Here is a 27,488-nt window from a genome sequence, read left to right as displayed (position 1 = left end):
AACACCGAAGGGGACCAACCCTGAAGGCGGAGATGAAAGAAAACTCTGTAATGCAGAAGAATAGATGAATATTTAAAGGATACAGGAAGACGGTTATTGCTCCTTCTTCTTCTTGTCAGCACATGAACAAGATGCACTGTTTTGTAGCCTGGAAACAAATGAGCTAAACACAACTACGAAGGTTATAGAAGCGAAGCTGCAGATGATATAGCTGGGTAGAGGCGATGGCGGGAAAGATTAAATTAACCGCCAACCAAATGTTGAGTACGACCGAAAAGTAGGCATTTTCGGAAAACTCGGAAAAGCGAAGGATTCAGCCAATTAAGACGTACTTCCTGTTTTGGGTTATCGACAAATTTGAAAATTTAGCTACAAATTTAGCCTTCCTTTCTAATATGTAAAAAGCAGGACCGTACTCTATTCTAAAATGTTGCTTACATAGCTACGGATCATGACCGATTGTGGCGACTAATGAAAGACTGACCTTTTGGCTAGGCTAAACTCCCTTTTATACATTTTTCTCACGGCCTCCTCGTTCGCAACTACTATTCTAGTCTACCTGCAAGAGTTGTAAAACTCGTCCCTCTTATAACTTCAGTGTTACCTATCTTACAATAGATCTGTCTTTAAATGCCCTTTCTCCTTATAAAAATTATAAAATTATAGGTTCTTACATTTACAACTTCTGTTAATTTACTTACTAATTGAATTATCTAAGATATAAGATTTACCCAACCCTCTGGAGAAAGTTCTTATTTCCTTTCACTTGCTGGCTAACCTTCGGGCTTGCAAGCAACGAGATTTTTCCCCCAAGTTGTTAAAATATGGCAGAAAGCTCTGATTCTTTTGATTTTAGAATCAAATCAAAGTATGAGGCAGCTAATTAAAACCAATCGCCACTTTGGGCCTCTTTTGCAACCGAAATGGAGGACTTATGTTCTAAATTAAAATTTTTATTAATCATAACAGCAAACATTATTAAAGTCGAGTCAAATTTTATTGTCTTCTTTTCGCTAAATTGCATTCTCTCTAACGAGTTAAGGCCGATGCTAAAGCAGTCGGTGTCTGAAATATTCGTTTGCATTTTATTATCTGAAATTAACGACAATTTATTAAAAAAAACAAGAAGAAAAATACAGAAATTAATTTATTTACGTTTTGTTATGACAAACATCTTGACAGATCAAGAAGGAGAATGCGTTAAGGCGGCCTCCATTACCATTATATCTGGCCGAGGAAGGAGTTGAGCATGACTTACAAGCTAGCATATCCAGCTATCATTTGTCGAAGAGGCTGTCTCACTCAGCATACATCTCTTCCTTGTGTACACAAGAAAATGATGACACTTTATCACGCAGATAAAAGGAGCGTTATTTTTAGGGCCTTTTTCCTTGCTTTTCTTCCATTTACAACTGCCTGTTTTCCTTCATGTTTTCTTTCCCTAACTTTACATTCTGCTAAAACAAATTCTTTGACACAGATCGGTCTTATTTCTTTTTTATTCAGATTATTTTCTTTTTTATTAGCGATGAAATTGAAGAACCACCTTAAATATAAGTAAAACGTATACGAGGTGTGGCTATTAAATAACGAGACTGATGCTGCTACAGAAGAACTATGCATGAGCCAAATCCTGACGACCGACAGCTGTGCAGCGTAAAGCCTTCTCTTTCGATTGCAGTGTCTCACGTGCTTGTAGAGAAATCTGTCTGACCGGAACCGTCGTTTGTGTAAGAGGTGTTAGTTTCGTTTTGCCGAAAACATGATACTACACATGTAGTAGAGCAACGAATTGTCGTGAAATTTCACATGAAACTTGGCAAAACTGCTATTGAAACTTATCTGTTATTAAAAGAAGTTTATGGTGATGAGTGTTAATCACGTGCGCGATTTTTTGAATGGTTCAAGCGTTTCTAAGATGACCGAAAAGATGTCGGAGATGATGAACGCCCGGGTCGCCCTTCCACGTCCAAAACAGATGAAAATATCGATTATAATTAATCAACATTACTACTGTGAGGTACTTGCTCAACTCCGTGTAAGAATAAGGAAAAAACGACCCGATTTGTGGAAGAACAAGTTATGGGTACTCCATCAAGACAACGGCTCACACTGTATTGTCTGTCAAGACGTTTCTAGCCAAGTACAACATCCCAGTTTTAGGCCATCCGCCTTATTCGCCTGACATGGCCCCCATGTGACTTTTATCTGTTCCCCAAAGTCAAATCTGCATTAAAAGGAACACGATTTCAGTTCGCTGAAGCTGTGAAAGAAAAAGCGGCACGCGTCATGCAGGAGCTGACAGAAAAAGACTTCCAGCACGGTTTCGAACAATGGTAAATTCGCATGGAGAGTTATAGGGATAGGGGAGGGGTGTATATTGAAGGAGACAATAACTAAATATGTATAAATTTAAAATAAAATGTTTTATAGCAATAGTCTCGTTATCTAATAGCCACACCTCGTAAATAAGGTTATTTTGTGAAAAGAAACCAATTCCAATTTGTTTTTTACGAAGGCTTCATATACTAAATTAAGGTTAAATATCCTCCTATAATTTGGGCCCCGATCATTAGAAGGGAGATCAGAGCCAGAGCCCTCTCAGTCATTTGGTATATCCCTCTTTCAGCCATTTGTATTATCGGTATGATCTTCATATGTTCGCCCCAAATTTTATTATCGATAAAAGATAGTTTATAACTTCATTTTATGATTGCTTTTATTATTAATTGCCTTTATTTTTAGGATTAAAGTTTTATAGTTCTTTGTTTAAGATAAGTAAGTAAAGTAATCGGGTCTTTTTCCAAACGGTGCTTAACGTCCAACTACCAATTAAATGTCCTGAACGGGGGGCTAAAGCTTAACGTCCAACTACCAATTAGGTGTCTTGGACGGAATAAGCTTTACTATTAAACATTCCCTTTAAACGCGTTTCAACCACTACAACACCCGCTCCTCCTGAAGGACCACTGCAAATGCAAGTAAAACGTATAAATAAGGTTATTTTATGAAAAGAAACAAAAATAAAAAATAAAGCAATGAATTGAATTTTTAGAGTTTACCAAAAAAATAAATAAAATAAATGAAAAAAAGGAAGTGCTTGTTAAACGAAAAAGTGTGGAAATAGTTATTGTTTCGCCAATTGTTGCGAGGAATTGAAGTAGTCAGTAAATAGTGGGGTTTCAATTGAGTGTCAATGTTAGTTTTACCATTCAATTCCTCTGTAACTATTGGTTGCTTCATTCGTCAGCTCAACAATTCTAACCAATTGTGTACTGTTACCAAATTGGCGAAAGAGTTTGCTACAAACACATGTAAAAAAAAAAAAGAAACTACCTTTGTTTTCCCTAAATAAATAATGGAATAATTGGGATTTTATTGATATTTTAAAGGTGTTGGGGGGAAAAACTGGTGTGAACAACGCTCGTTCTCGAAGACTTCTTTTTAACTCAGAACATTTGAGTCATATTCGATTCTTATTAGTGATTAATAAGCCTTTATTTCAAGGCGCCACGTAGCCGAGCGGGTTAAGAGGCCGAGACCTTCAAAGCTATTATGCATTGTAGTACTGGGTTCGATTCCCGGTCTTGGCCTTGGATTTTATTTAATGGTTAAATGAGAAATAGTAAAGTACGTTTGCTAGTTGCCTCCGTCCACGACACCTAGTAAATGGTAGTTGTACGTTAAGCCCCGCCTGAAAAAATAGGCGATTACTTTACCTTATATTTAAAACAAATACAATGACAATATATTAACAAAAATATTAAACAACTGACAGACCATTAGATTACATTAGATTAACCTAGGGCGGCCTCAAGGCCTACGCCACTGCGACCCCTTTGAATCTATTGAGGATCCCCTCACTCTGAAGCTCACCCTCCAGACCTCTTCTTTTAATCAGACTCTTGATGCTGGAGAGCGACTCTTGGGTAAAGCTCTCGGGCTTTGGTTTTTCCTCCCTGAGAAGTAACATCCTTAGCCATACGAGCCCCTCGCACTGACACAACACGTGCAGTGCCGTTTCCTTCTCTTGCTGACAGAACCTGCAAAGGCTATCATCTGCCAGGCCCGTGCGATGCATGTGTTTCCTGAGCCTGCAGTGGCTAGTTAATAGGCTTACAATAATCTTTACAACCCCACAGCCTTGACGGATTAATTCTGCAATCAGCCTCGGCGAATAGCCTTTAATGAACTCCTTAGTCTATCTCTGCCCCGCGGTGGCAAACCACCACTCTTGAGACCTACTCTGCACTCATAAGTTGATGGCCTTAGTCTTCACACACTTCGGAACCCCAAAACAGGGCTCCGGGCCAACGAAGTGTCCCGCAGAGCCTTCCCGGGCCAAGAAATCTGCCGCTTCGTTTTCCTTATGACCTGAATGCCCAGGTACCCAAACCAGAAAGACCTTATTATGGTCACTAATTACCTTCAGGGCACCCCAGACAGTCCCAAACCAGTCTTGAGTTGACCTGGAAGGAACTAATAGCTCGTAGAGCAGCCTGACTATCCGAGAAAATTACGACCATAGAATCAATAATTCCTCGCCCGTTAATCTCGGCAGCACAGAACCTAATTGCAGCTAGCTCAGCCTGAAAAACCGTAGCTAGTTTTCCTAGGCTAACCGAAAAGCTACACTCCCGCTCCCACACCCTCCTCCATCTTGGAGCCATCAGTGTACCACATCGAATTTCCCACCACTGGGACAGACCATACTCTTGGTAATAAGATCGTCGGAGATAAAGAAAAAGATGTTTGTTTTTTTAAACAAAAACAAAAAAATTAATAAAATAGTAATAATAACTAAAATTTAATTGTACATCTCGTATTCAGTTAATAATTTAATTCACTAATTAGCTCAAATTTGTACTTCCCAGCTTCTTTGGTTAATAATTCTAAAATTTAGTATTATTAAAATTAACCTTAATCTAAATTCAGCTAGAATAGGGCATATGACCACAACAAGATAGTCACTTTCTTCTCTGTCCTCGAAGTTGCACATTTTCTTTCATTTCTATAACTGTATTTTTTTTAGGTAAAGCAGTTCGGCTCTAAGTTTAATTATCCACTCTATAGAATTCGTATTTAACTTACAGTATTAATTTCAGAATTTAATGTTTCGATTAAAGTATGTAACCGACTATTCTGTGCTGGCCCACAATACCTATTCACTAAAATATTTCTAATTTTCCCCAAAACCACATTTATTTCTATAACCTAATGCTTATAAAATCCAAAAGAGAGATATCAAATTTGTCCTACGTTTTGTTAATAAACACAACTTCTTTTCAACAACTTCCCTCAATGATTGGGCCATCTACCCTACCGGCAACGAGTAACATCTCCGTAGATATTTCATGTGCAGTTTCATGGTGTACAGAAATGTGGCCATCACTTTGGTCTCAAGATATAAAGTCCAGGTATATTGACTCGAAAATTAATCGCTATTTTAATAAATTTTTTTAACAATATCTCCACCTCATTGTACCTAGCAGATCTCCATACCCATAGCAAACTACAGCTCCACTCATCGCATTATAAATTTGTTATTTTGAGGAAAAAGGCACATCCTTATTAAATATTAAATTATTAAAAGAGTTAAGCGGAATTCTAATATTAAAATGCTTAACCAAAGTATTCAATTCTTACTACTTTAGAAAGAATCTGTAATTTAGTAGGATTGGGTTACGTTAGTTACATTAGTTGGGGCTGCATTAGTTTAAAATGCAATCTTAAGCTGTTTCAATCCTCAATCCTAAGTTATGGAAAAGTCTTGTCAAATTCTATATCCGGTTTTCGTCTAAAAATAAAAGTGATATTTTTTTTAAGAAAATTATCAGAATGTGTGAGTTGACATTTTTCCTCAAAAACTCAAAAGAAAGGGAAATAGAGTACACAAATTTGGTACTCTGACTTGATTCCCCTTTCCGACTCTGATTCTAAAGTATTGACCAAAGTTCGCGAACTGGAAGTGGTACTTTACTGATGCCTTAAATTGATACTACAAACGCACACAATATCTACAAAATGTATGTACAAGGAGAGTAGTCAATATCTGAGCATATGAGAAATAACCATCAAGAAATGATGTTCAAAGTAATCTTAAGAGAAATACAATGTGGACGATATGAAGTTAATAGTGCCCGTCACTAACAGTAACCTCTGAGGTAACAAACAATCAAGCTGGGTTGCACTGGTAATATTCCTGTAGAAGGTAGAAGATTGTATCAGACCATCATCGTATTGCTAGAGCCGTCAAGCAAGAGTATGTTGGCAAACCTTAATTTAAGTTGTCTTTGCTGTATCCAGTTCTATGGATATATCTTGTTTGTTACCAGAGTGTTCTAGTTATTAACTGACCTAGATTTCCTTAAGAATGGCTGCGTTAAATAAAAAGATTACTGTTCAAAAAGTTGTTCAGTCCACAGTGAGAGATATCACTGGCCATTACAGCACCAGATATTGCTTCTATTGACTTGTGATGGATTCACGTTCAACATCATGGCTTAGATTCATCTACTTGGCGTAAGGAATTTGCTTTCCTCTTATGCTATAAAAAAATCGTACTTCTGGTGAAAATCGTTGAAGGCCGTCAAGAATACACAAGAAAACCCTTCACCAAAGTGCCAGCTCCGGTAGGCTGGTAAATGTTGGGTGTTCAAACAAATATCTTTGCGTTTTAATATATCCAAAATAAAATCAATTATTATCTTCTTATAAATGTTTACTTAGACCTGGGAAGCTAATATGTATTGTTAGTACTGGATTCGATTCCCGGTCTTAGGCCTTGGATTTAATGGTTAATAAAAGAAATTTACAGTAAAGTATGTTTGCTAGTCGCCTCCGTCCACGACACCTAATTGGCAGTTGGACGTTAAGCCCCGTCTGAAAAAATATGCGATTACTACTACTACTTAAATGTTTACTTTGTTGTCTTCTTTACATCATTGTCGTAAGTTATTTTGAGTTTGGGTTTTTGATTTCTTAGTTGCCTAGTCTATAAACCCTACACATGACGAGCGTCTTTAGTATTTTTGATTAATTACAGCGTCATCCTGTTGTGTTTTATGAATTCAGAGTTCTGTGTAAATGTTGCCATCATCAGATGCAAGAATAGTGTTTAGATTGGCAGGTAAAGGACATCCAGTTGCTAAAACAGCTCTCCACAATCGTTCTCTTCCTTTAAAGTGGTTTGCACATTCCAGAATTAGGTGGTTAGCGTCTGCTATTATTCCAGAAGTACACGAACACAAAGTGCGTTGTTTCCACACCAATCCTGGCTAGATGGTGCGGCGAATAATTATGATTTAACCGCATTCTAATAAGTGTGCTAACAAACTTCCTATTGTCTTTCTTATATCTGTAAAACCAAGGTCTTTTAGGGACACTAGATTGGATGGATGTGTAAAATTAGCCTTTTCTCGCCTTTGACATTGAACATTAACAACACTAATGACACTGTAACATATTGGCTGCTAGAATCGTATGGCGGAAGCCATAATTATTTAAAAAAAAAGGATTTATAATCCAAAAAAGTGAGGTGTGGGGACGCAGACCTAGGGCTAGTTGCCCCTTTCATTATTTCTGTGATATATTTTGTTTCACTTTTACCATCACTTTTTTCACCTAAATTCTTTCAATCAACCTGTGAAAAAGCCTCTTTTCAATAGGCATATAAACATTCAAAAGTAAAATTAACTTCCGTATATAATCATCAATCAGGTTAATAATAGTTGAAATTGAATTTGTGAATGAGGAGTCACTACATATTTATTACTGCAGTATTGGTGGGAATAGTATGCAAATATCGGCGGGATTTTGCCTAGAGTAGATGAATGGGTTTGGCAGCCAAGTACATCTGTTGGTGGCATGAATATAAATATTTATTCAGCATCTGTCGCTCACCGTTCTGCTTTAGGACTTTTTTTTGCGTAGTTTATATTGGAGTAGTTTAACACCTTCATAATTTGGGAGTGATTATTATGTTTCCCCATTAGCCTACAATAGGCAGTGCTTGGAGATATGCTAGTTTTGGTGACGTACCTTCTGTGAACTATCTGGTGTGTTTAACTCAATTGCTGTCCCTTCAGCTCCTGGCGTCATGCTCATTCTGCAGTAGAAGCAAAGTTATTACCAAGCATGTTCGCATAAAATCGCGTAACTTAGGATCCTGGCAGAACTATCCTCTATAGTTGTTTGGGACTGAACGCCGATTTGGAAGGTTGAAAACATTTGTAAGACTTCATTCACTTACAAACTTACAATTTAGAAACAACACAATACTGAAACCGTTGCAGCCTCCTTTACTATTGCAAAGAGCAGAGAAGAGATACCAATAAAATCAAATGTAACCCTTCCTGAGATGATGCAGATTATACTAAGGCATATGACAGTCTCGCCTCACTAAATTTCAACCCAGACATTGCTTATAGACTGACTAATTTTTTACGGACAGTAATGAATGAGGTCAACAATGACCGACTTCTTGAGAACGGCGATTAACTTGTCCCCTGTCTAACGATACCCTAACTCTAGCTTCATTACCAGATAACCCAGTTCGCGGACTTAGGAGGGCCTGGTCGGAGCAATCTTCTTCACTAAGTGGATCGGCTAAATATAGTCAAAAAATTAAACCGCTTTTCAGTGCACAACTAACCAAATGCTGTCAAGTGTGAAGACTTACTACTTGTGGACACATGATTACTCCTCTAAATATATCAACACCCCCAACCTTCTGAATTTAATGTTTGTTTTATATACTTTTAAAATTTTAGCATATCAGTACTTGATCTTGGGATACATTTAATTTTTAAATTTAAAGTAGCCAGTAAGAAACAAAATTCTTTAACAATTCATTACCTGCTTTGGAAAATCAACTTCGCTTCATTAATTTTTCCTTATAAAAATTTTAATAATTCATTTTGGGTGGGTGGGTCTTCCTTCATAATGCAATAATCTTTCGCTTTTTACAAGAGATTTCCATGGAGAGGGACTTAAAGCGTCTAAATCTATTTTTTTTATGTATCTCTGCCGTAAGATAGAGCAGCGCAAGTAGCCTCGACATTGCTAAGGTGGTAAAAGAGCGAGCATGAATTATGGATGTATTTTTTAGTTTTGAATAATTTATGATTCATATTAATTCTTTTGGCTCATTTCATTTCCATTTTAATATTTTGACATAACTCTATAAATTCAAACCAGTTTTTATTTTGAATTAACTTAATTTCTTTTTATTTCTTTTGCTACTTTTTAAGGTTATGTTAATACTACTTAAAACCTAGCCCAGAATAATGCTTTTATGTCCTTCAAAATTATCTAACCAAATTTCTTTTAACCACGAAGAAGTCATAATGCAACATGTTTTCAGTATTAAGTATACACTTTCTAGGTAGTGGATGAGGAATAGACCAAAAGAGAGAGGGAGAACATGTTCAAGGTTGAATAAAATCTCTTAATTCAGAGTCTAGAAAGGTCCCATTCAATAAAGAGAGGATGTTGTGCGCTTAAGAGTGACGTACTTCCGTTTTTAATTGTATTATTAGCACTTAAAAGGAGGGTGTTAATTACTTGAATACTCTTATTGTGTTGTGGGTACCTGAAGACAGGAACTTTTGATCATTTCTTTAGGTATCAATTAATAAGCTTTTAAATCTTCGACGCCGCGGTAGCCGAGCGGTTAGAGACGAGACCTGCAAAGCTAATATGTACTCGTATTGTGGTACTGGGTTCGATTCCCGGTCTTAGGCCTTGGATTTTATGTAATGGTTAATAAAAGAAATTTACAGTAAAGTATGTTTGCTAATTGCCTCCGTCCACGACACCTAATTGTTGGACGTTAAGCCCCGTCTGAAAAAAATAGGCGATTACTACCTACTACTACTTAAATGTTTACTTTGTTGTCTTCTTTACATCCATTGTCTAAGTTATTTTGAGTTTGGGTTTTTGATTTCTTAGTTGCCTAGTCTATAAACCCTACACATGACGAGTGTCTTAAGTATTTTTGATTAATTACAGCGTCATCCAGTTGTGTTTTATGAATTCAGAGTTCTGTGTAAATGTTGCCATCATCAGATGCAAGAATAGTGTTTAGATTGGCGGGTAAAGGACATCCAGTCGCTAGAACAGCCCTCCGCAATCGTTCTCTTCCTTTAAAGTGGTTAGCACTTTCCAGAATTAGGTGGTTAGCGTCTGCTATTATTCCAGAAGTACACGAACACAAAGTGCGTTGTTTCCACACCAATCCTGGGTTCGATTCCCGGTATTAGGCCTTGGATTTTATTTAATGGTTAATAAAAGAAATTTACAGTAAAGTCTGTTTGCTAATCGCCTCCGTCCACGACACCTAATTTGGTAGTTGGACGTAAAGCCCGCCTGAAAAATAGGCATTACTTAATCTTCGATACTGAATATATTAAATCTGATTTGCTAAAATGTTGAATACAATAAGTAATTGTAAAATTTTGGTCTTCTATAAACTGAAATGAAATCGGTTATAAAGTCTCAAATACAGTGTAAAGGCCAATTAAAAATTCCCAAAGAAACAAAAAAAAATCCAAATTGGGCTGCAAAAAGGTGTGAAGTTGTCGTGAGTTCAATTTGAATAATCAAATCGAGTTTCTTTTGCCACAAAATTCTGACAGTTTCTGGGGCACTTAGAATTTGCACTAAAAGATAACAAGAACCTGCAACATGCTTGCGATAAAGTGACATTTCAGTCCTACTCTTTTCCTCAATATTTGGTGAAGTTGATGATCCCTAATTAGTACCGTAAAGAATGACGCTAACTTAAGTAAAGGATTATCCTCTACTTTCATTCAGAGACTTTTTTTTTGCTGTAACTTGTTAACTGCAACTGTTTTTTCTTGAATTCTCGAAAACATTGCGTATCATCGTAAAATTGTGCCAGGAGAAGTGGCTAAAATCTTAGTTCCGTTGGAACACCAGTAGGCTAACCATGAAACACTTGATAGAGAAATAACTTACATTTCCTGTCTTCCACGTCACAGTTTATGTAAATATATGGCCACAACTAATGGCTCCCATTTCCTATTAGTTCTCTTAAATAAGGAGACATGGATAAGGTGCGGTCTCAAGCGGATGCAAGCAGTTAGAATTTTAATTAAATTTTTTTGATTCTAGCGGATTGTGAGATCTTAAGATGATATTTTATGTACATGTGGTTTAAATTCCTTAATTTATTGAATAAAGTTAGGGAATTTACGAATTTGGGTCACCGTCATAAGTGGTAGAGATTTTTCTCAACATTTTGGGTGATTATTAAAGAGAAAAAAAAATCTTTGCTGACTTTCAAAAAGCTTATTTTTTTAATTTATGGTGCCTCAAAAACTGTGGTTATAACAGCAAAATAACTGACGCTTTTTTCAGTGTCCTGCCGGCCTGCGGGCAGTGGTCTCTCGTTACAAATAACACTATCCATCCGCCGCACAGCTTATTGTTGTGTTTAGTCAAGTATTAAGGTAGAATTCTTTTCGGTCTGTAATTTCCGTGTTATGATAGACATTGGAGGAAGCGCTTCGCCAAATTTGATTTAAAGTCTGAATTTATCATTTCTTTTTTGGGTTTCTCTGCTGCAGTGATAATTAATTTTTAAAATTCATTGGTTGAAGCCATTATTCAATTAGAATTATAATTATTGCAGTACGAGTGTGCTCCTCGCTAGGTCTCGTATTTTTCTCTTGCTATTCAAGAGAAACAGACAAGTGGAGGAACAGAATTTGGTCAAAACTCGAACTAGTTTTTAAGGAAAAAGGAAAGCATTTAGAGAACAGAAAGTAAGCTAAACTTCTGAAGCATTGTCAGTAAGATGTTTACAGAATAAAACTTGGTGAAGCATCTTTCTTAAACCCTTAGGGTCTGTTTTTATTTGTACATTTTTTTTTAACTTGAAGGTTATAACGGAAGTGCTCAGTTACTTGTCCCGGATGTTTCATCGCCACCGGATGTTTATTAGCATGAAGTCCAGCCGATCACTTTTTTTTTTGTATTTCCTCTTTGGTTTTTATTTTTTGTTTTAGTATCTTTTATGGCCACAAATGAAATAAAAAATATTTTTTAACATCGAATAGTACAGACCTGGAATTTTAAGATATATCGTTCGTTAAGAGGGACTAAAATTAACTATATCTAACTGCAATTCTTACCTTGAAAAAAAGTCAGGGGAGATTTGTGAGGACGTGGTTTTTTAAATACCTGAACATTAGTAAACTTTTTTTGTATTTAGAATTAAAACTGTCCGGTAGGATAATCGTATTAAGGGTTGATCGTCAAAAAGTGAAAAACGTGAACATTGAAAAACACCCAACTTTGACAATTTTTTTCTCTTCTTCTATAAAAGAGAAAATTTCCAAATTTCCTTTAAAATATAGGGCAAATCCTTCTTTATAATTGTATTTTTTTGCAGCAACCCAGATCAAGTAGATTAGTATAAGTTTCGTTGTTTAATGGGGGCAACTTTATTCATTAAGGATGACCGTGAAACACTCCATTCTATATTTTAGAATACTTTGCGAAATTGTGACTTTTCAAGTATTCCTACCTTGACATGATAGTTCGCCATTGAAATTTAATTTGTTTATTTTTATGTAACCTTATTGTCACTCATTATTATTGTTATTATTTCATATCGTATTAAATATGGTCACTCGCCTGACTGTGTTAGACCAAGGCTATTCATTTTGATAAATGTGTGTTAATTGTATTTTATTTTTTCAAATAAATGATTATTATTATGGTAGTTTGCCGCTATCTTGACTTGCCTGCTAGCTCTATGTAAAGGTGGTGCATATTGCACTCGGATCTGATTCCCAGATTACCTGAGTTCAGTTTTCCTCTACTTAGACTTGGTCTGAGGTGCGGAGGGTAGATGATCCGGACAGCACATATCATATACCTGAGGTTCCAGATGTGAGCCCTCTCCGCTGTGGTGTGTGACTGTGATTGACTGTGTTAGGCCGGTGTTTGGAAAGAGGCAGCAGGGAGCCATTGCACATCGGATATCAGAGTTTCAGCCCGTAGTAACGAGACACCACAGTGGAGAGGACTCACGAGGAAACAACACCGTCTGCCCCCCTTCAGTGGCACTTGTGGAGGTTGCTAAGTTTGCCGCCAGGTCACAAAGGAGCTGCACCCACACAAAAAATTCAAATTTTGGCAGTCTCCTTATTTTTATTTGTTATGCTAGAACTAAAGCGCACAATTTACTGACGAGTGAGGACTTAGTTTAAATAGTGGGAATAAATAGCAAAAGTAAATGTACACTTCTACTGCAGTTATCAACATATAAATTACCAACATTATTTTTTTGGTCTCGCTGAGCTGTGTGACTCATGCTGTACTTCCCTCAAGTCGCTCAATGCTCTCAGCCGTGTTTCAAGCCATTGTCATAGGATATGCAGGAACCCTCTATTCCTACCAATGTAGGTGCGCGTTCATGTAGTGCAGTCCTGTTATAAGCCCAAAACTCGCCTCACTAGTCGTTCTGATTAGATCTGCTGATAAGTGGTCGATGATCCATTTTTGCCAAATATAACCTCTGCACTGTCTGTTAAGGGAAAAAAATAATTATAACCTAATATTGAATTTTTGGATTTGGATGGTTAACTTTAAAGGTACGTTCATAACGGAGCTGTGAGCATAGATGATAGCGGAGATGATAGCAGTGATGCATCAGCTCTTATAGAATAACCTAGTACATTCTTATGTGAGCGTGCACAACGAAGCTGCGACTAGTGACTCATACGCGCTGGTATAAACGAGCATAGATGATAGAATTGAATTTTTCATTTTTCTGCTAGCTGAACTCCAATATCGGAGCTTCAAAATGGACGTCGAAAAATTAATTAGTGCTGTCTTTACTCATTATTTTTGGTTATTATTTTATTATTTACTTTTAAACAATATTTTGTTTTTTAAATCGTGCTTACATTTATTTTCATGTGTATTTATTTGTTGTTTTTTTTCAATAAAATCATTACTTACCTAAGAGTAATCACTAGTTTTTCTTCTATGGTAATAGGATTTCCATGACAATTTTTCCAATGTTTTCTTAATTTTGACCTTATTTTTTCTAAAATATAGTCGAATGTGGGTGGACCCATCCTCACATATTCAATAAAACGATCCGGATAATTTCTAAGTTCCTTATATAAATAGTGAAATTCACCCAAAGTACTTCGTTTTTTATTTATGGGATGTACATGATATTTTCTAAAGCGTTTTTCCTTTAAAATATACCATTTCGTTGCTGCTGAACATAAAAACTCTTCTTCACTACTCGGACATGTTGCATGTATCACAGCTCCGTTGTCAGCGATTATATTTTACTCTATCAGCTATCATCTCTGCTATCATCTATACTCACAGCTCCGTTGTAAACGTACCCTAAGGCCGCGTAACCTAGACAAAAAAACAAGCATTATTGATTTCCATTTCTTAATGCGAGGGGCGTATTTTAAAGAAGAGCTGAAAAAATGCAGGCCTAAGTTGCCAACAAGGAGAAGAAAGGAGCCCTGAAACAAAGGATGCTAGTTCAAATTACTCAAGTCAAAAAGTTTTTAATTATTAAACCTGGGAACTTAGACCCCACCCATTAATTAGTGATGGCTCAAAGTCAGGAGGAAGCTCTTTCTAATTTGGGGAAGATTGATGTTTGATTGGATAATGTGAAGTTAATTGCTGTTTCTAATATAGAATGTTAGGTTTTGGGTCCCTAAATCTGTCAGCCTCTTGTTGCTCCAATTTTTCAAGTAAGCCTACATTTGTTTTTCTTATGTTTAATGAAGACAGATTAAAAATAATTCAAACACCATTAATCCTAGAACAGTTAGAAAATAAGCTGACTGCCGCAAAAATTAGAAATGAGAAGACCTGATTATTTTTGTCAAATTTAAATTGCAATTATGATGTTATTAAGATTTACCATCACTTAAGTTTTTAAAGTATTGATTAAAATTGTCGAGAGCTCCAATTGGATTCTCATCGCCTGCTACTCATACCTTCTTACACTACCACCACAAATTTCCTTATGGTACAATAAATAGCTTGTGAATTCCTAAATAAATCAATAGAAATACAAATATTTATTGACAATTTAATAACTCTTTCAAAAATTATTCAAAAGTATTAAATTATGATTTGTTTATGTTGCAGGTGAGTAAAAGAAAGTGGAAGATCTGAGATTCACAGTATATGGGTGAGGGTGAGGTGCACTAAATATTAAATCTAATGTTCTAACAAAGTAAAGTACTCCACAGGAAAGTATGGCGGACAATATTTATTTCAATTTATCCGTAGTCCAACAAAAATGTGTTTTTTTGAACATGATTTGATTTGATTTTAGATTTAGATTTGAAAAGACGGGGCGGGACCCTATCCCCACGGCACTGCAACCACACGAGGCTTATTGTGCCTGAACATGATAGTTGTATGTAGAATGCGATCACCATAATTTATAGAAACCAAACTCTCAGGGAAGTCAAAACGTTATATTTTTTACAATTTTTAGATACTCCGAAATCGTGGATATTTTGGAAAATATAATTTCTTATGAGAAACTGACATTTAAAAAAAAAAACAAAGTGAGTTGTACCTAAATGGTTCGCTCAAATGAGGCCAAATTTAATGTGTTACATTTATTGTTATTACTATTATTATTATCGTCAATTATTCAAATTAAACATACAAACTGAAAAATAATATTATTAAAACATCTTTTTCTGACAGTTCTCTGGTGCTGATTTCAATAAAATAATATCTTACAACATAGTCCATTCCTTTCTAAAGGTTAATACAAGAACTAAATTGTTAAAGGAAGTAAATACAAGTCAGTTCTCCAGTTCTGCGAACTGTTGTATTATGTTTTAGTTGTATACTTCTACTTTTACATATAAATCAATTATTTAAGTTAAGTTGGACACTCTGCTTTAGATACTATTTATTTACCAGCTGTTCTAACCAGTTACCGGCGGCCATCTTTTACTCTGTAGTTATCTCACTTTATTAACTTGATTATTTGTGAATAACAATCAGTTTTATGGTGAAATTCTGTTATATACATTTTATTTAAGTTATTCTTAGTGCAAAGTATTGAAAGTTTAGGGTAAATCATGTGATTTAGTGTTTAACTAGTGTAAGAAGTGAAGTACTTATCTTGGGTTGGATATCTGATCTGGAAAGATGAGCTTTTACATTCTTTAAACAAGGTAAGACTTCATTTACCACGAATTCACTGTAAATTACCATTAAGTTTTTTTCAATTCGCAAACGAAATTGGTAATCTTTCATTTAAAAAAAAAAAAACCTTCAAATTAATGAGAGGTTAATCTGGCTACGTTGTTGCTTACGGACTTTTTCTCTTTTAAAGGGTTAAATTTAATTTATAACGTTACCTACATTTATAAATGTTCTAATATATTATTTAATCTAATCTTTTCTTTGCAATTGAATATTACAGTGAGTGTTCTTAATTTTGCAAAATTATCTAAATTATATGTTGATATTACTAAAGCTTGTGTTTCTCTTAATTACCGACTGAAGCGCTTCAGTTTTTTTTTGTTCTAATGCAACCTTTTCCATATTCATTTAATAGCATTTCTGTATTATTCAAACTAGACAGGCTATAAAGACTGTAATATTTAAATAACTGCTTAAAAACAGTTAATGCTTTAACCAATTTTAATTTTTTGACACTTTTTTTTTTTTCTTCGAATTCTTACCAACTTCACGGAGTATGAAATCTACTCCGTAAAGGATTTCTTTCGGTTGAGAGATTTTCTTCAAACTGGAGTTTTTAACCGTTCATTGTGAATCGTTCCCAAAAATGTTTTTAATGATAAGACGGCCCATTTCTCTAAATTACACTTTTAAGAGAAATGTTCTACTCCCCTTTCTCTCAGAAGAGCTAATGATAGAATTTTTCCGACAAGATGTTTCAATTTAAAGTTGTACAGCTGTTTGAGTGTAATGAATCTGTCAAGTTTAAACGAATTCATTGGGACGGTTTTCCAATGTTGCAGGATGTTTGCATGTATTGCTTCCTACCAACGCTTGGCACTAGGATCCTTCAAATACCATTCCTTGCCATTCCTCTCTCTCTCAAGGACAGGTCTTCTCCATCTCCTCACGCTGAATCTTCGAAGAACTTTCTCTAAATCGTTAAGCCATTTTGTGCAAGCGCATCCTCTGCTTCTACTTACTTTAGGCTTACCTTCTAATAACTGTCTTGAGATCCTCTCCGCATGTCCCGGGCACCTCAAATGATTCCTTCTTGCAGAATACCTAGATTCCATTCGCTGTACATCTCTCACGAGTTCGGCATTCTTCATGATTTACCAGTGCTCATCTTCACAGACAGGTCCATATATTCTTCTAAGTATACTTTAGCTTCTCCATATATAGTAGCAGTAATTTGCATATATTCATGCGGTGTTTAATTGATGTTAACTTTCTCAAATTCAACAAAATAGGTACATATAGCTTTAGCGCGTCTGTAAACTTTGCAAAACATGAATATATAGGTTTTGTGACGGTAAATTATTAAATTAAGAATTCAAAATTGGCGAGGAATCGATCAAATAAAAACAACAACTCGTACTTTTTGCCAACGTTTCGACAAATATATTGCTTTCTTCAGTTTTCTGTAACTCAACCAACCCGAATTGCCTGAAGACGGCAATATATTTGTCGAAACGTTGGCAAAAAGACGAATTGTTGTTTTTATTTGACCGATTCCTCGCCAATTTTGAATCCTTAATTTGCAAAATATAATAAAAAATAAGTGATAGGAATAAATATTTTTAAATATTAGTTAAAGATGAGAGGAACCCCTTAAAATACATAACTGAGAGAGGTTTTTTTAATTAGAACATAAATATTTAATTATAATTGAAATTAACCGAAATTATTACAATATTTGCTAGGAAATACTCACCGCTTAATGCAATTAAGATAATGCAATTTTCTTGGAACTATGTTGTACGAAAAAAATCGCTAAAAAAGCAACATTTATTTGGTAAATTGGTTCATCCGTTCTACTTGAAATGCATTTCTTCTGCATTCAATTCGTATTAATATCACACAGGTGATGAGGACCAATCACTATAATGGTATCACACTTTAAACGGCAGCTAGGTCCATCTCTTTTCCAGAAGAAGCATTTTGTTCTTTGGTAAATGTTTTAAATAAAACGTTATAAATCTACAGGTTAGCCATGAGCGTACGAATTCTGTAGTAAATCTTTTTTTTTTCAGTAAAGTTTCACGTCCATTTAGTTGGCTGATTTCTCATCATGAATCGAAATATCTCATATGATCTAACTGCGATTTTCCATTTTGGTTTTACGCTTTCTCTTTTTCAAACACAGACCATTTTCAAAAATCACTTTTTCAGAATGAGAGAAACTCAACACTGATAATTCCGAGTAAACTCGATTTGATACATTTATTAGTAGGAAGTAAGATTGATATCTCTAATAGTTGGTCAGATAAGGCAGGTGTCAGGCGATAATGTATATTAAATTAGGTGTTCACATTTTATAGTGAACGACTAGTGAATATAACTATAAATAATTTATCTTTCGCTTTATGAAGTGTTATTTGCATATAATAGAATTGGCAGTTAGAAAAGATGGCCCATGGTTGTTGAATAAATTTCAATAAGGCACAATTGAATCCAGTTGATGTGGGGAGATATCTCGTTGCAGCCAGTGGTGGTGGACTGTTCGCTTCTCTCCGTCTGGAACAAGTAGCTTGGTTCCCTCATTGTTTTAGTGGAGGATGTTGCTCATTTGAAGTAAATAGAGTTCTTGTTTTCCTTAACTCTTCTTCACACATAACACCTAGATCGCTCTACACAAATATTGGACTACTTAGTCTTATTCCAATAAAATTTTGAACGGCAATGTCTGGGTTACAAACTAGCTAGCTTTTGCCTAATGCACATGTTTTAAACTCGCTGATTTTTAAACTGACGTAGCACGCAGCGTTTTTTTTTTTTTCTTTTATATTTCTGACCGGTTTCGTATTTTCATCCATGATCAGAGGTTGAATGATTAGTTTGGTGAATAGTATTTGGCATTATCTAAGTTTCCGTTTCAGAAAGCTTTTAAAACAAGTGAAAAAAGAAAAAACATTCTGTAAAGTGGTAGTTATAGTTGAGGAATTTTTCTTTTAACACTAGATTTACGGGTATCGACCGTATACCTATTTTTTCTGAAATCCGTCTTTTTGACGGGTAAATTCAAATGCAATTTTTGTAAATCTTTTTTATCTTAAAACAATAGATTCACAGTTCCCCTTAAATAGGAAAGCTGTTTGACTTTTTGAAGAGTAGTAACTTGTATAGTAAAATTTAGTTCAGTTAGGTTAGGCTAGGTTAGGATATCTTAAGCGAGGAGTGGAATATCGAGTACACTCCTCCAGAGTGAATGTAGAAAGTGTGTATGTATTAGTAATAATGTATTTGTTGGTATGAATGTACTTGCTGGTATAAATGTATTTATTAGTAAAAATGTATTTATTGGTATGAATGTACTTGCTGGTATAAATGTATTTATTAGTAAAAATGTATTTATTGGTATGAATGTACTTGCTGGTATAAATGTATTTATTAGTAAAAATGTATTTATTGGTATGAATGTACTTGCTGGTATAAATGTATTTATTAGTAAAAATGTATTTATTGGTATGAATGTACTTGCTGGTATAAATGTATTTATTATCATGAATGTATTTATTGATAAGAATGTATTTTCTAGAATGAATGTATCTTCTGGTATGAATGTATTTATTTAGTTAGTGCTTAGGTAAACTGATTTAGCAAGCAATCCCCTGCTATTAGCTAGAGAATGGCGCGAAATGTTAGGCTGACTTCTCCCCGTCGTCAGATGCGATGGTAAAGAGAGTAAGTCAAGACCATCATACCATACCTTCTTAGCTCCCTCCGCCTTTGACCATCCAAAGGCGTTGTTTTGGATGCTGGGTACTTTGGGCAAGCGCCATTCTAGATCGAGTGGAAAGGAAAGAGCGTGAGGCGCTAATAACCTTGCAGTTGATGCGCCGAAAAAAAAAAAATAGATTCACAGTTGTCTTGAATACATTTTTTACATGTAAACTCTATTTTGGATGGTACACTTTCCGCATACATATTTGTTACATTTACTACAAATAACATTAGACCTGTTTTTTTTACATAATCCAATTTCCGATCTAGATTGGTCTTCATTTATGCTGGTTATTTTTGTTATCAATTCCATATCTTTTGTAGTCTTGTCCATAATATCCCCAGGCTAAATAGACACAATATAAATGCAAAAAAATATTTCTTTTTGGATAAGTATTCAACAAACCTTGAAAAATATAAATCTTCACTTACAAAAATAAATTTTTACTGAACTTCCAAATAGCACTTATTTTTTTTTGTCCAAAATCCACTGTTGAAATAATCACTCACATTGATCTAATTGTATTAGGAAATATCAATCACATCCTCACTAAATTTTCAAAAATCACTTGTTTTCTTTGCGAAATGCACCGGCGAATTGATAAGATTTGTAAACTATAATTGTAAACAAGTTAAAATGTTTGTTTCTGTATTTATTGCTCAACAACCGTAATTTGTTTCATTTTTTGTTATTCAAGAGAAAACTTGAAGCAAATTATTGTAAGAATTGAAACAATTTATTGTAAATTTGACGGATTTTCGTAAAAATAGGTATACCACATATAGAAATAATAAAATATAGGTCTTTCGGAGGAAATGAGTGGAAATATACATATATTCGTTGCATTATATCATTAAAAACCAATATGTTATGTCTAGATAATAATATTTACATTTTCGGAATTTTTAAGCATGAAATCAGAAACCCGTCAAATTGACGGGTTCCGTAAATCTGTGTTAATTAGGAAATTTAGCACATTTACAAAACAAAGAGCCGTTGTGTACAATGAAATGAAAAATCCCTAGAAGTGTATTTATTTCAGTAGAAACGGAGGAAGCTGTCGGTTATATTTGCGATCTAATCTGCAATAGTCTCCTTATTTCTAATCATTTCCATCTAGATGTACGTGCGTTCCATTTCATTACCCAGTTTATTTCTCTGTCAGATCCAATCGTCTCGGACGGAAATTATTCAATTTTGCCACTGATTTGAATCGATTGAAACAAGTAATCGTAACATGTATTCGATTGTGGTCTTCTCCAATTTAATCACCTCATTATTTGACCATTCTAATTCCATTATTTAACTGATTTATTTTATTTTATCGCTTAACAATATTCACGGCACTGTTTCGTTCTGCCTGATTTTAAAATTTATGGCCGGATGTTGGTTAAGTGGTTATTGGAGCGTGGGTTCGCATCTTGGAGTTCGAAACAAGCGAGTTGATACTTTTTTTTTTGTTTGAAAAACATTCTAATGTTAAAGTATTCCGCCCCCGTCCGTGAAATCTAAGTAGTAGGTAGTTGGACAGTTGAGCCCCCCTGAAAAATAGGTGATTACTTACTTTTAAAAGTTAATGTAATTTGTTATTGTTACCGGAGATCCCTGATGTTAGAGTGGTCTTTTATTTCGAAAGACTTAGTGTGAACACATTCACGAATTTTTCTTATTACGTTTCTCTAGCGTAAAAGGTAAGAATTTCGAATTATTAAACTATGTTTCTTTGACTCTATGTCAAATACACATCTCATTGAAATGGCACATAAGAGGGGTACCTTCCATCCAAAGTTAGTTTGAAGTACGAGGTGTGTTCAAAAAGTAACGGGAATTTTTAAATTTCGCGGGTTTGGAGAGTCTGATTGTAAATTTTTTTTTTTTTATTATGTTGGTACACATGCCCCTGAAGTACGATAAAATTTTCAGTAATATTCATTGTTTACTTCTTAAGTGGCAGCCGTTAAGGTTAGACGTGTTTTTCGAGCTTGGCGATTTTTGTTTGTTAAAAAAAATGGATCAAAGAATTTGTATTAAATTTTGCGTAAAAAATGAAATAAAGTGTAATAAAGTGTGTGAAATGTTAATAAAGGCATATGGTGAGTCTGCTATGAGTAAAACAAGGATTTACGAGTGGTATAAGCGTTTCCAAGATGGCCGCGAAAACGTTGAAGATGACGAACGACCTGGACGTCCAAGCACATCAACAACCGATGAAAACGTGAAAAAAGTGAAAGAAATGGTTATGAACGATCGCCGAATCACAATCAGAGAAGTCGCTGATGATGTTGCCATATCAATTGGCTCATGCCATGAAATTTTTTCGGATGTTTTGGGTATGAAACGTGTGGTAGCAAAATTTGTTCCAAAATTGTTGAATTTCGAACAAAAACAGCGGAGAATGGAAGTTGCTCAAGAGTCACTCAATGAAGTCGACAACGATACGGATCTACTGAAACGTGTTATAACAGGTGACGAAACATGGGTTTACGGATATGATGTCGAAACTAAGGCTCAATCGTCCCAGTGGAGGCATTCTGGATCGCCAAGACCGAAAAAGGCTCGACAAGTGCGGTCGAATGTGAAGGTTATGCTCACTGTGTTCTTCGATTTTAATGGCATAGTGCATCATGAATTCTTGCCACAAGGTCAAACAATCAATAAGGAGTACTACCTACAAGTTCAACGCCGTTTGCGTGAAGCAATCCGAAAAAAACGCCCGGATTTGTGGCAAAACAATTCATGGATTTTGCACCACGATAATGCACCTGCTCACACTTCATTGCTTGTTCGTGAATTTTTGGCCAAAAACAAAACTTTAACGATGCCCCAGCCTCCATATTCGCCAGACATGGCTCCATGTGACTTTTTTCTATTTCCAAACATAAAGAGAACATTAAAAGGCCGTCGTTTTACAAGCATAGATGACATTAAAAGCGAATCGCTGAAAGAGCTGAAAGCTATCACAAAGATCGAGTTTCAGAAGTGTTTCGAGGATTGGAAAAAGCGCTGGCACAAGTGTATTGTATGCGAAGGGGACTACTTTGAAGGCGACAATATTAATGTAGATGAATAAATAAATATTTTTTTCAAAAAACGAAAATTCCCGTTACTTTTTGAACACACCTCGTAGATCCTAATACTGTAACATGTTTTTTTGACAGGCGGGCCTCGACTTTAACCGCTCAGCTTATTGTCAGAATATTGTTTAAAATTGGAAATATCCATAATATTGTTCACAATAGTCTGTATTACTTATGGTGAAATTGGGCCGTGGTAATAATCAATTTTTAAAAAAAATCTTATCCCTTTCTACTAAAAATATTGCCAAGGAAGTAAAGCTAGTATTTTTCTTAATATCGGAAAATAAGTCGTTCTCTGAGTGATTTTTCTAAGAAAAGTACATACAGAAAATGGCTAAAAATTAATTTTACATCTGTTGTAAACAAGAAGGTTTAATAATTATTTGGTAATTTTGGGAGAGTTGCGTGTAATTATCAAAAAAATTGGAAACCTCCTGCCACATATTTAAGTGATCAATATCTTTCATGTAAAGGATCAAACTTATGCCTTAATTTATCAAATAATGCACATTACTCAACTTGTGAAGCATGTACTGTACCTTCAAAGGTGATAATATTTTTAGTAGAAAGGGGATGAAAAAATACATAAAAATGACCTATCGTTGGCTTCACTTTCTCTTTGATAACAAGTTAAGAAATTGAAATATGATTAATAAATACCAGATTTGGAAATGGCCTAATATCTTTAATTTTGAAGATATCGAATTGCGGTTTCCGGTTTCTTTCATAAGTTCTTATACTCTTTAAACCTGTGTATATGAAAATGGGTGTCAACTGTGAACCCTCACTTTTGGTGGCGCGTCAGCCGCATATGCGGGCAGGAATCTAAAATCAAGTCACATATTCTGAAACTAGAGGTGATGGGCAACAAATTTTTCCTCTACCATTTTTTGCTCAGATCAACCGTTTAAGCATGAAATGCATTTGAGCCTGTATGTTCGTAATATTTATACGAAGTTTGCAGAAAATGCTAGAAACCATTGACGAGGAAATCTCAAAAGAAGTGAGCGGTCCATTGGGTTAGACTAAAAAGCCAACTCTTGCAGACGGCTATAAGTCATGCAATATCATAATTATAAATTTTGTATTTTGTATTATTATTTATTATTATAAAATTAAGAATTGTTGAAATTGAATTAAAAAATAAATAAATTTGGATTGGCCTTTCACTGTCGTAATTTGAATCGAAAGTTAAAACGAAATTTCAGTCTTCAATTCGCCTTACAGAAGAATACGAGAGCCCAAATACACACATCTAATAACAAATAATTATCCACTTGTAATAATAATTCATTCTAAAATAATAATTAAATGGAATCCCTCTAATTGAGTACTTGTGAAGAAGTTTCATGATCTTATAATTAGAAAGTTCTTTATTAGTAATGTCCTGTTCTAAAAATAGGCATGTATCTTTATCTATTTTGTATTACCTACATATAACATTGTGAGGAGTAGATCTAGATTAAGAATGAAATTTAAGAAAACTATTATATTATTTAGTAATAATAAACTTGATAATTATAATTAATTATTTTTAACGCGTAACTACTAAAGAAAGTGTAGTACATAACTTAATCAAATGCTCTAATCTAAACCGTCAAAAAGTTTTAGTTGGGGCCTTATATACAACAGGCTAACTTCTTTCCCATTCAAAGTACAAAGCCGAGATCCCCATAAGCCACAGCTAGATGAAATTTCGAATCAAATGACACCTCATTCATGAAAATCGATTCGGACGTTTCGGCGTTACGTGTAAACAAGGATTTGCCCAACATTATAAAGAAAATTTGGGAATTTTATCTTTTATAGAAAAAGAGAAAAAAATTGTCAAAGTTGGGTGTTTTTCAACGTTACGCTTTTTCGTGCAGTTTTTGGCGATTCAACCCTTATTCAAATGTTCTTCCTGGACAGTTTTAATCAAAGAGTGTGGGGAAGAAGAAGTCCGTGATGGATAGAGGTAACCTTGGTAACCTTGAGAACATCCTCTTCATTTACATAGCTGCATGTTTGTTCAGGACAATATTGTACCACTTGCATCATTTTGCGAACTGTTTTTGTTCCACTATCTCACTCAAACAGACCTAACGAAGTTGATTCACACAGTAATAGAAGAACAATAATATTGCATATTATGAGCCTCTCCTCTTTGACGAGTCTAACTTAACCGTTTGATACCGAATGCTGTTTGCTGAAATAGGGCGAGACGGGTCATAAGACGAAAATTTTTGCCTCAAACTAATTTAATCTTCCTCTGATGCAAGTCCGAAACCGTTCAGGGATACAATAAAGATAAATGCGGCGACAGATATAATCAAATAATATTTGTTTAGTTTGTTTATTCCATGTTTTATCTTTGATATCCAACTTACCTAATACATTTTACTTATTAATTATTTTTGAAATACCTCAAGTTGTTTTTCTATTTTTCTGAATAAGAGATTTTAACTAGGAAACACTTGATCATCATTTAGCAAAAATATCTCAAATTACAATCATTGAATAGTTGTCGATTCGAAAGTAAGCTTTGTCGTTTCGAAAGTAAGCTTTCTTAATGTGAGAGTTTACTAGATTGTGATTATCCTTGTAGTAAGTCAGGAAATAGAAACAATTATTGCAGACAGCTTCCTTGTGAAGAAGTTGAAATGACGATCTGTGCCATTATCTCCATGCTTTTTATAACTTCTCAATTATGGTTCTTACTAATTAAATAAACAACTTTTTTTTAATTAATTAATTGGAAAGTGGTTGTTGTATAATTGAAAGCTTAAGTCTGGCTACTTCGTGTAACTGGAACTTAGAAAGCCACCTTCACCGATATTATGAGCAGCGAATACTAAGTTATGGCTTGTTCTAAAATCCTGGTTTGCTTGGTAGGGACATAGCAAAAAACATTTAGTTACATTAAATATGTAAACATTCTTTTAATTTTATTGGTATTTAATTTGATTCAGTTATATTGTAGTTTTGACGCCTTTCCTGGCAACCTAACTTTCTCTCATTCGCCAGCTTCCTGACAATCCCAACTGTTGCAATGGGTGTAAAGCGCTATTAAGTAATTAAAAGAAAGAAAAATATTCATAGTTATGAAAGTTTTGTGGTGATAGTTTTATCTTGTTCATTTCCATAAAAGTTTAGGTCTTTTTTACCTTCTCTTACACTACAAGCAAGAGAAGGTATTGTAATCGTGCAGAATTTCGATTTGGAGATGTCACTAGAAATGTGCCAGTTTTGAGTATTATTTGATAATAATTTATTGGTCAGAGGATATATTTTCATAAATATCTAAATCCATCCTAATTCTAAAAAAGAAAAATGGCGGCAAGTTTTTTCACCAGCTGAGAATGCCACTATGAAGTTTTAGCCAAGAAGAATCACTTCGTTTTCCAGGTTTTGGTTTCTGTGTGGAAAGAGGAGGGTGTGGAAAGGCTTCCTTAAGGTTATATTTCAGTGTAATGTAAGGTTACAAACTGTAAAATATGAGCAAGAATTAAACGTGACTCAATTATTTGTTGTTTAGTTAATGGTGAACAACATTGAGAATAGTACATCAGCTTTTTTTTTTTTTTCTTTTTTTTTAAATAATCGCGGTTCTGGACTGTTATCGATATATCTCAACTAATATCGAGATAATCTCGAAAATATACGATTTTCTTTAATGTCTAGTCGTTACTGTAAACATGTTTCATTGTTATTTCAATAATTTTTCTGGGAAAATGATTTTCATGGTAGTTTTTTGGGGGGGGGGGTTGGGTTTTTTATCCTGGCAACGATTTGTTTAGCGAATTATAACTTGTAACAGATCTGAGACATGTCTCGTCCTGAATAGAAAAAAAGAAAGAAGAAGATAAATGCCGCAAACTGACGAGTTCTCTAAGGGGGTTTTGGCGACTCAGAGGACACCTGAAGAAGTTAGGTCGAGAGAAGTAATGGTACTTGCAGATTCTTTGGAGAGAGAGTAAACTCCATTACACCTTCTAACTAGCTGAGATGCGATTATTCAAGGAAAATTCAGACACCTGGGTGATTACTAAGTGTTGGAGAAAGACATACCCTATTTAGAGCCCTAGATTCTGGGATTTATTCTTCAACTGTGATTGGAGAAGGTGCTATAGGGATTCGCCTGGCATCAGAAAAAGAGTAAAATAAGTTCACATCTAATTATTCTCTGATTATGAGAATAAAGTCATTTTTTGTGACTCCAAAGACAAGAGCTTCATGAATTAGAAGAAGTTGAACGATTCCAAATCGAATTATGAACAAGACTTTGCCCTGTAACAAAGAAACAGTTGATTAGAATTAGATATAAGTAACTGCAGTTTGTTTTTTTATTCAAAAAATAGAAAATAAATGAAGAATAGTGCATGAGGAGCACCTGACCCAGGTGCAAGATGATGATGACTAAGGTTGACCTTATTAGTAACCGGTTAGCTTACATTCCCGAGGTTACCTCTTTCTCC

The 27,488-nt window shown here is 34.8% G+C and overlaps 1 protein-coding gene and 1 non-coding gene across 5 annotated transcripts in view; both read left to right on the top strand.

The window, feature by feature from the left end:
- DIP2 (disco-interacting protein 2) overlaps positions 1 to 27,488 on the top strand; it is a 617,293-nt gene that overhangs the window by 97,529 nt on the left and 492,276 nt on the right. The gene's annotated exons all lie outside the window — the stretch shown is intronic.
- On the top strand, positions 8,924 to 9,038 carry LOC141450584 (U5 spliceosomal RNA). Its single transcript, XR_012456180.1, has one exon. It is a non-coding gene; the product is annotated as a U5 spliceosomal RNA (small nuclear RNA).

Source organism: Rhodnius prolixus, unplaced genomic scaffold (assembly GCF_049639745.1).
Source record: "Rhodnius prolixus isolate KJV_2025 unplaced genomic scaffold, Rpr scaffold_2, whole genome shotgun sequence".
In the NCBI taxonomy this organism is placed as follows: domain Eukaryota; kingdom Metazoa; phylum Arthropoda; class Insecta; order Hemiptera; family Reduviidae; genus Rhodnius; species Rhodnius prolixus.
The sequence above is the reverse complement of the archived record's forward strand: the minus strand, read 5'-3'. Positions and strand labels throughout refer to the sequence as shown.